The sequence below is a fragment of the Engraulis encrasicolus genome, chromosome 23, assembly GCF_034702125.1.
Source record: "Engraulis encrasicolus isolate BLACKSEA-1 chromosome 23, IST_EnEncr_1.0, whole genome shotgun sequence".
NCBI lineage: Eukaryota > Metazoa > Chordata > Actinopteri > Clupeiformes > Engraulidae > Engraulis > Engraulis encrasicolus.
Genome location: NC_085879.1, coordinates 51,555,210 through 51,565,209, shown reverse-complemented (window position 1 = coordinate 51,565,209; position 10,000 = coordinate 51,555,210). Strand labels below are relative to the sequence as shown.

The 10,000-nt window shown below is 41.9% G+C and overlaps 1 protein-coding gene across 1 annotated transcript in view; it reads right to left on the bottom strand.

Annotated features, from left to right (window-relative positions):
• slc39a13 (solute carrier family 39 member 13) overlaps nt 1-675 on the bottom strand; it is a 24,355-nt gene extending 23,680 nt beyond the window's left edge. Inside the window, exon 1 of the mRNA XM_063190512.1 lies at nt 405-675. The gene's annotated coding sequence lies outside the window, so the exon portion shown is untranslated. The remainder of the gene's footprint in view (nt 1-404) is intronic.
• Between the last annotated feature and the right edge of the window lie 9,325 nt (nt 676-10,000).

The window sequence follows — 10,000 nt, the reverse complement described above, 5'->3', positions numbered from 1 at the left end:
TGTTATCTGAGCCTCTCTATCTGCTACTGTATCACTCACTGCATCCTCAGCCGCCAGCCACCTAAACAGATGCGTGTTTGTACAGCAGTAGTTCCGGGCTACCTAAGTAAGTAACTCCCTACCGCAATCACAGCTCTATAGTGCGCAGTGTAGCCTAAAACTACAATAGTAGATCACCTGGTCAATAACGTTAGCCTAGTTCTAGTTCTAAACTAGACTACAGTTCCAACACGCCCAGACGAGCCAATAACAAACTATCACAACACCTCGCAACAACTGCCCAGCGTGCTGGCTGGCCGAATGGCACCATGCATGGGCTACTTGCATAAAATAAAATCTCCAGGGAAGAAGAAGAAGAAAAAGAAAAAAGGCAATTAAAACAAGACGTGAGAAGTTTAGCCTACCAGCCTGAGTGTCCAACGGAGGCGACGCCGGAGTCTCCCTGCCATCCAGATTCGCCTATCGCGCAGCTCTGCCTGGGATTCCGACGCAGACAAGCCCCCCTCACTGCTCACTGCATAGCACAGCACACAGTACTGCCTTTCGGAAGAGACTTTTCCAGAGGCAGCCACGTCTCACAGTCCTGAATATGCGTCTCACCGCGCAGGAGCGGAACTTAGAGGGGGACCGACATCCGGGCGGCCAGTTGCAGTCGCTCATCTGATCTGACAGAAGCGCGTTTGTTGCCACATAACTGAATGTGGCCCCGACACAAACACAAACACACACACGTAGCCTAGACGAACATCAGTTGAGGCGTGTTATTACCACAGGGGCCAGTGAGAGGATTTAGGCCGTGTAGAATGATGTTATCACCACACAAGAGTATTTAAAGTCAGACCACTTGTTACTGTATCTAGTGATGGCGAAATGAGGCTTCCTGAACCAATGAGGCTTTCATGCAAAAAGGTTCGAGCTTTCGAAGCCTTTCTCGAAGCCTCAGTTCTCACTGGCGCCATCTGGTGTGCAATGAATTGGCACCGCAGGCATTGGATTTAATTTTAACTTTTTTTTTCTCGCGTCTTATTTGTATCCGTTCTGTTTCAATAAATGTGATGGTGTGTGTGTATGGAATTAATTACTCGTGATTGTGGGACACTAAAATCAAGGTTAACGCTGACCCTGTGTTATCGTGGAAGTGAGAGAGCATCATTGTGTGGAGGTCGGCGCGCAACTGGGAGTGATCGGCCATAAACGCAACACAATAAGCAGCCAATAACCAGAAAGAAATATTAGCCTACTATAATTCACATTATATGAATTAAATGTAATTCAAGGGGTACCAACAAATATCAATTATCCACTACTTATATTCGAACTCACAATTATTAAGGTAGCACTCTGTCGCCTTCACCACTATACCAGCCTGGCAAATGATATCATGGTTTACTTGGTCAACCTTATTAGAAAGCTACCCTGCGAAATCAAGAACTAGTTGGTTTATCATCATCATGTCGCTACTACAGGGATTTGATCTGATGATCTTGAGAACCCAGGTCGGACACTTTAACCACTGCGCTAGCCGCTTGACTCTGTACGATCCAGCTGAGTTTCCTTCTTGTAGTCAACATGAATCAACTGGTAAAGACTGTTAAAACCCGTACAAAACCTATAATAAATAAAATAGGTCTGCTCTCTTATTTAGCTGTAGGCCTAGTTTAGTATTAATGACTGCTGACAGAACTGCTGTCTCGTTTATGGTTGCTTAGCGGTAGAACTAAAACAATTTCCCACCTCGTCTTCGGAAGCGTCTCATTTTATAAAAACTACTTCAAAAGGGAATTGGAGGTGCATATATCATTTTGACATTTGGGTCAATCTACGGCATGAGCTGAATTTATTGCAGAGTGGAACCAAATCAAAGTCACTAGCCTACATATCCAGTCTCAACAACAAATCTTGAAAACTTGAGAAGTGCTCCGAGGCGCAGAAAGCTCGTTTGGGTAGCGGCGCGCAATGAAACCTCCACACGCCTCGCAAAATGTGAAGCCTCATCTGGCATTGTCACGTGGTTTTTACGTTGCCGACACAAGCCTCGAAGCAAGGCTTCATATGTTACGCCCACTTTTGCTCGAAGCAGGCTTCGAAGCCTCGCTTCAAGTTCCCCATCACTAAAGCCTGGCTCAAACTACACGACTATCGCGCCGATTCTCGGCTGAAACCCCCCCCCTTACAACAATCGCTGGAACGTTACCCCCCCCCAGGACCATCGCAAGCGATTGTCGGGAAAGATTTCCTCGTCGTGAGCGACGTTCTAAGATAGAACTTTGGCAGCGCAAAGAGACGCCGATCGCAAATCGTAGAAATCAAACAGTGTTTGATATTTGCGACTGGAAATAGAACGTCGGGAATTGTCTCGGTGGCTGACAGCAGCGACACGATTGACAGTTGTGATTCTCTTCTAGTGTGCGGTGCACCCCGACGCCAAAATCGGACACACAATCGCTAGTCGTGTAGTTTGAGCCTGGCTTAACTGTATCATTGAGTCAGACTAATGCAATGACAGCCGATCTGTTCTCACAACACACAAGTCAAATCAGTAAAGCTGGGATGCTGTGCTGTGTTTATATAGAGATTTAGAAATCTCTGATTTAAAAATCCATTCAGATATGAGATTTGGCAGGAAACATGAAACAAGTCATGAAAAGCAAATACAAAAGCAAATGCATGCACACAGGGGCGGAGCTACAGGGGTGGCTAGGGGGGCATTTGACCCCCCTGAAATCTGATTGGCTACCCCAGGTGCTCCCCCAGAAAATGGACAGGAGCCCCGCCCACTTGCGTTACACGAAGCGCATAGATCGCCTGCCAATCGCTATCGCGAGTGAAGAAAGGATAACCATTTTTCCCACACACATTTCGATGCAAGTCTGTGTACACACCACTATCGTGAATATACAGTAGGCATATGGGGTACCATTTGAAAGCTTAGAATGGCACCTCTCTGTCTTGTACGGTCTGACGGCAATGATTCATAGAAGCAGATGTGTGCTTTTCCGTCCTGAAGAAGAAAAGCCTTAGAGAAAAAAAAATGCTTATTTCAGTCCAGATTCATTTCGTTTTCCTTTTGGAAAGTTAGCTGTCTGTGTGACGGAGGTCATCTTGCACCTGTTCACCCCCTCGGGGATCGAACGTGCGACCTCGTCAACTACAACGGTTCGGCAATGGGAGACACAGTACGATACCGCTGGGCCAAGAGACTAGTCTCTCGGCCCAACGGCACGAGACTGTATGAAGCTATCGGAGGGAGGTTTACCAACGTTCCACGCCAACTCTGTGCTAGTTAGCCTCCGTTACACTCTCCCCCTTAAACCTCACTCCCATCCCGGGTCAGCGGCACCATTGTGACGGAGGTCATCTTGCACCTGTTCACCCCCCTCGGGGATCGAACGTGCGACCTCGTCAACTACAACGGTTTGGCAATGGGAGACACAGTACGATACCGCTGGGCCAAGAGACTAGTCTCTCGGCCCAATGGCACGAGACTGTATGAAGCTATCGGAGGGAGGTTTACCAACGTTCCACGCCAACTCTGTGCTAGTTAGCCTCCGTTACACTAGGCCTATATATTGCTCTATTGCCCATGTGATAAATAAATAGATTCGTTTTTGGTGGTAAATGAAAGTAGCTTCATGATTAATTCATGTGAATTCAACTCAAACCTCATGTCTAAAGTCCAAATATTCACTGGCATAATACTAATTGCTGTCTTTGTGTTGGAATAGACTAGATGCTAATGAGTATTTTAAAAGAATGTCCTTACAGCACCTTCGATAGCATTGTTATATGTGTGAATTGTAGCAAGCTCTTAGAAGCATCGCCACATTACAGTGACTGGATTTTATGGAAGTAACTCTGAAATCTGAAGTCTGAGTTCAGACTTAAATGATTGATGGGAAATTTGAAATTACATTAAAACACAGATGGTAGAAAATAATTTGATTAACCCTCAGACACCTAAGCATTAATTTCCTTTCAACTTCAAAGTCTGATGCAGAAACTTTTATGCTCATTTTTGAGAATTCTGTAGAAAAGTTGAAAATCTGCAATAATGGGCATCAGTGAAACACTTATCTTTATCATCTCACATAACTATATGATTCTCACATACATAAACACAGATAGCCTACAGGTGTACACACCTGTCAGTGTATTCCAATGGCGTAGCACTCAGGTATTAGCATTTTCCGTCCAAAAAAAGCAGCCCTTCATATCATACTTTTCTCAAAAACGTATGTTTCCCACATTTCTGGCACATCTTTGGAGAAAAAAGAGTAGCCTACATATTTAGTGGGGTCGTAGGCATGTGCAATTTTTCTCAGTCATTTCAAATTGGTGTTAAAGTTTGGTTTTCACTCGAGTGTCAAACACACAGATGACAAAATGGCCTGCGGGGGGCGCTCTAAAATATATAAACTGCTATAACATTTTATTAGTTTAACCAAATTTAACATATGAGGTATGCATGGATTCAGCATTAAGAGGAGGAGCTGGTGAGCTAAGTATTTGGTTACCAGATTAAAGACACACTATGTAATAAACACACATTTAGCCCATGGACAGCAAAATTCAGGATTTTTTAAAAGATAAAGGGTGGAAATGCCCTCCAAGTTGCAATGAAACATCATTTATTGTTACAAGTTATTGTAAATAAAGCCTGGGATATCATTCAACTTGATTTGTTCGGAATATCCCTGAAGCACAACGATACCTAGGATACCTAGGATACCTATACGCAAATATGGCTGCATAAATAGGACCCAACTTGCAACTTTGAGTTTATGAATTTAGGATCAAGAGTAACTTTTTTTCAATCAAGCCATATTCTATTCACACATACAATTACAAAAAAAAAATTATATCTGGAAGAAAATAAATCAATACTACTACTACTACTACTAAGAAGAAGAAGAAGAAGAAGAAGAAGAAGAAGAAGAAGAAGAAGAAGAAGAAGAAGAAGAAGAAGAAGAAGAGGAAGGAGGAAGAAAGAAGAAGAAGAAGAAGAAGAAGAAGAAGAAGAAGAAGAAGAAGAAGAAGAAGAGGAAGAAGAAAAAGAAGAAGAAGAAGAAGAAGAAGAAGAAGAAGAAGAAGAAGAAGAAGAAGAAAAACAAGAAGAAGAAGAAGAAGAAGAAGAAGAAAAAGAAGAAGAAGAAGAAGAAGAAGAAGAAGAAGACTGCATTTCCGGAGACAATGGTATTAGACAATGCTGTTAGTATGCTTGCGGCTTATGCACACACACACACACAGAGCTGCTGTATACACACACAGAAACACGAGGGAAAGAGATAGAGGTCTGAGTGTGTGTCTGTGTGTGTGTGTGTCTGTTCACACATTTTTTTTCCAAGTGAATGGGGTCACATCATATGGATTTTAAAACTGCTCTCTCTGAAACATTTTTAAGAGTTGGCTTATGATCGTCACACAGTTTGTATTCAGAGCCAAGACCTCTCTGACAATGCCTTTACCAAGCTGATACATACCTAGTTAAATGAACAGACCACCCTTTTTTGATTTTCACATATTTGCAGTATTTCCCAACATTATTCATGAATGTGCATATCATTTTCGTCTCGGTGTTTTCAGTACTTAGATTTATTGGATCAGAATTATTAGCATAGCTTAGCATAATCACTGGAAGTAACTGGTATCTTTAGCATCAAGCCACAAGTGGTCACTGGACGGAATTAAATTGCCGTTTTACACTCGGGTGAATTTTACATTAATTTTAAAATGGGTTATAAGTACATTTGATTGTGTTTTATTTTGTACCATAGACTTGCATTGCTATGCCTAATGTGGCTATACTGTTAAACGGGGCAATGCAAACACATAGACGAAAATTATATGCACATTCATAAATAATGCTTGGAAATACTGCAAATATGTGAAAATCAAAAAAGGGTGGTCTGTTCCTTTAAAAAACCCAGGACAGGTCACCTCTCACTCTAACTGCCACAGTTTGTGACATCATCATCTTGACCATTCTACCATTCATTTCAATGAGGGGGAAAACAGAGAGAAAACTGAGGAAAAGCAAGTCTGGTGAACGAATGAAAGGGGGTAGGCCAACGAAAAATACACCACCCTGAGCCCTTTTCAAGCCATTCGTTTTGGCACTCGAACCGTGTCTCTTTCTCAAACGCTGCAACGATTGAAAGCCGCCATACTAATGAATGGCGATTCCCATAGGCCGAGGTGAATGGAAAAATGTAGAATAATAATAAACTGTTGATGAACAATTAGTATGCTTTCCCGCAAGCATACTAAATACACTGTTGTAGAACAATTAGTATGCTTGCTGGGGGCAAGCAGAGGCCTTTGGCAAGCATACTAAATAATACTATAGGACTATTTCATACATGGTAGACACAATCATCTGCTGTTATGAAGACATCTCTGTCATCTGGGAACTGTCCATTTGTTACCAGCGCAGTTGACAGGAATGAAACCCGTTCTTAGTATCTGCATTTGCCAGAAATGCCTGCCAATCTGGTAACAAATGAACAGTTCCCAGATTTGGACTACATTACCAAAGATGCAGTTGCCAAAGATGTATTCCAACTAGAGGTAAAGTGCAGCTATACTAGTACTTGTTCAAATAGACCTGCCAGATCTCGGTGCAGGCAGAGTTAAAGTGCACACCTCTGTGCAAGTGCACATGCAATTTCTAAGACTGACCACTGACTGTTTTTGTATCTGTTCTCTGTCATAGTTATTGTAGAGTGGAGTATTGGAATAAATGTTAGCCCTATGGGCTGTTTGTTTTTTGAATGCAGGAAAAATTATGTTCCCAATAGTATTTATCATCATTATTATTATTATTATTATTATTATTATTATTATTATTATTATTATTATTATTATTATTATTATTATTAACATTATTGTTATTATTATTTTTTTATTATTATTGATTTACTTTCTTCCAGATATAAAGTTTTTAAGTTGTGAATAAAATGATGGCTTGATTGAAAAAAAAAGCTGGTACTCATGATCCTAAATTCATAAACTCAAAGTTGCAAGTTGGGTGCTAAATATCACATTGGCTTTATGCAGCCATATTTGTGTATAGGTATTCTAAGTATCTGTGTGCTTCAGGGATATTCTGAACAAATCAAGTCAAGTGATAACCCAGGCTTTATTTACAATAACTTGTAACAATAAATTATGTTTCATTGCAACTTTGAGGGTATTTCCACCCTTTATCTTAAAAAAGCCTGGATTTAGCTGTCCATTGGCTGTGTTTATTACATAGTGTGTCTTTAATCTGGCAACCAAATACTTAGCTCACTGGTTTCACTCTTAATGCTGAATCCATACATACCTCATATGTTAAATGTGGTTTAACTAATCAAAAGTTATAGCAGTTTACATATTTTAGAGCGCCCCCCGCAGGTCATTTTGTCATCTGTGTGTTTGACACTCGAACTCAAATTGTTCTATAGACCCTAAACTTCAACTTGGAAGTGAAAACCAAACTTTAACACCAATTTGAAATGACTGAGCCTAATACGACCCCACTAATTAAATTATTACCTCTACAATGGTTAAGATGTATTCAGAAAAGACAGAAAGCAGTTAATAAAAATGGCCATGTTTTACTTGAAATGTGATATTTTCTATATTAATACTATTTTCTATCCGGAAATGACTGTGTGGTGTTGGGATATGTAATTTGAGTTAGGTTCAGTCAATGTAAGGCACATAGCTCTTTGTAAATCTTGCTATTTGCAATGTAATGGGTTTCTGAGGGTCAAATCACAAAAAATCACATCACAAATCACCAAAAGACATAAATTGTGACTGATTACTCTTTGACATAATCGGAGACCTAAAACTTAAGGGTGCAGTTATAGGGTGCACTTTAGAAGGGATTCAGTGACAGTACCTTACAGCAGGTGTTAGGGTTGCCAAATGTGACCAATGATTACCAACCCAAAAATACTCAAAAGAACGCCTTAAAACTAAAATCCTGCCAGATTTAAACAGAAGTCTTGATTTATATGACCACAAATTTACAGAATACCTGCCCAAAGCCCTTTTTTAACCCATAGATGACAATCGGAAACCGCTCAATCTGGTACCAGTGACGGGTGTCATAAGAACCCGGGAATATCATTCTCTTTAGGCCTGTCTATTCTATAGTGTTTGAGTGTTTATTTCTTTGTGTAAGAGTATGCCCCTGTGAAATTCATGTGGCTACCCCATTGCCCCCCAATAATACATGTCTGGTTCCGCCACTGCATGCACATGCGTGCAGCATCTCCTTATCCAGATATCTCATTGCATAAAAACTATTGGTTGGTATCTCTCTCTCTCTCTCTCTCTCTCTCTCTATCTCTCTCTCTCTCTCTCTCTCTCACACACACACACACACACACACACTCTACACAGGGGTGGGGAACCTTTTTCATTCAAGGCAGGGCCACTTCAAATTCCTCCAAGGGCAGTAAAAGTCCTCCAAGGGCCGTACGATGAACACAGACCAGGATTTCCCCCTTCACTTTAGGCCTATATTGAAGGCAGTCACCTTTTAAACAAAAACCCTGAATATGTATTGCAAATGCATTTTCTAAGATCCCTTTACAAAATATGTCATATTTCATGTGAAGCTGCATAACATTAAAACTATATCGGGGGCCAGATAAAACGGCCTCAAGGGGCCGCAAACAGCTCTTGAGACATGGGAGGAAGAACGAAGATACACACACATGACATCTGTGAAACTCCAACTTCCATTGTCATTGTGACACAGCACTTAGGTGTTCACTGCACACAACAAAATTGCATTCATGTCTCACTGTGCAAGGGTGCAACCCCCAATGGCGCCCCAGGGGAGCAGTGCAGTTTGGACGGTGCCATGATCAGGGTACCTCAGTCATGGAGGAGGATAGGGGAGAGCACTGGTTAATTACTCCCCCCACCAACCTGCCGGGTCGGGAGTCGAACCGGCAACCTTTGGGATACAAGTCTGATGCCCTAACTGCTTACCCATGACTGCCCAGCTGTAGGCCTACATCTTTAGATGAGAGGGAGGATGCAAAAAATCACCCAATCCCTTTACAACGTAAAGAAATAGCTACAGAGGGAGGAGGAGGATGTGTCAACAAATATGAAGGATGTGTCTCCTGGTCCTGGATATGCACTGGGGGTCAGCAAAGCTACAGAAGGAGGAGGATGTGTCAAAGAATATTAAGGATGAGTCAGAGGCACGTCTCCTGGTCCCGGATATGCACTGGGGGCAGGCCTGTAGCCAGCCTTGTGGTAGGGGGGGATCTTTTTCCCCCCGAAAGTGGACTTCATTTGGCTCCCTATTCCAATGTCCCCAAATACACGAACACACTTCAAATATTTTAATTTAGACATATTTTATTCATTATGAGTTTGCTGTGAGTCTGTTGCTGTCCTTAATTGTTTGTCTGTTGCTCCCCATTCTTAACATAAATGGACATGAATTGCTTCAAATTACTGCTATCTGACAGTTATTTTCATTGTTGGCCCAGTGTTGGGGGGTACGAGTGGGGGTGGGGGACGGGAGGGGGTGTTCGAACGAACCCCTTGAACCCCCCCCTGGCTACGGGCCTGGGGGGTCAGCAAAGCAAAGGCACAGAAGTCAGAAGTCAGCTGGCGCTCCACTTGTGTGTGTCCAGAAGTGTTTTTGTCATGCTTGCTCACCACTAGAGGGAGCTCCATGATCAGCAAAAAAATACAATGAGTCGGTTCCAATATGCGACCTTGCATTCTCCACGTGTGCTTATGGCCTAGTACCAGGAAGCAACACGTCGTGATGACATCACTGACAACAGCATTATATTTCAATATCTTGCAAATTTCAATCTTTCAGAATATTACTCTTTCAGATAAGATAAGTTACTCCTAGTGCAGCTGAAACTTTCCAGTGTGATGTTTATATTGCTCAGACGCACAAGAATTTGAAGGATAAGTGCCACCATTTTAATGGGTCCCTCTGACTTCATTCAACACCAGCACTTAAAATGCT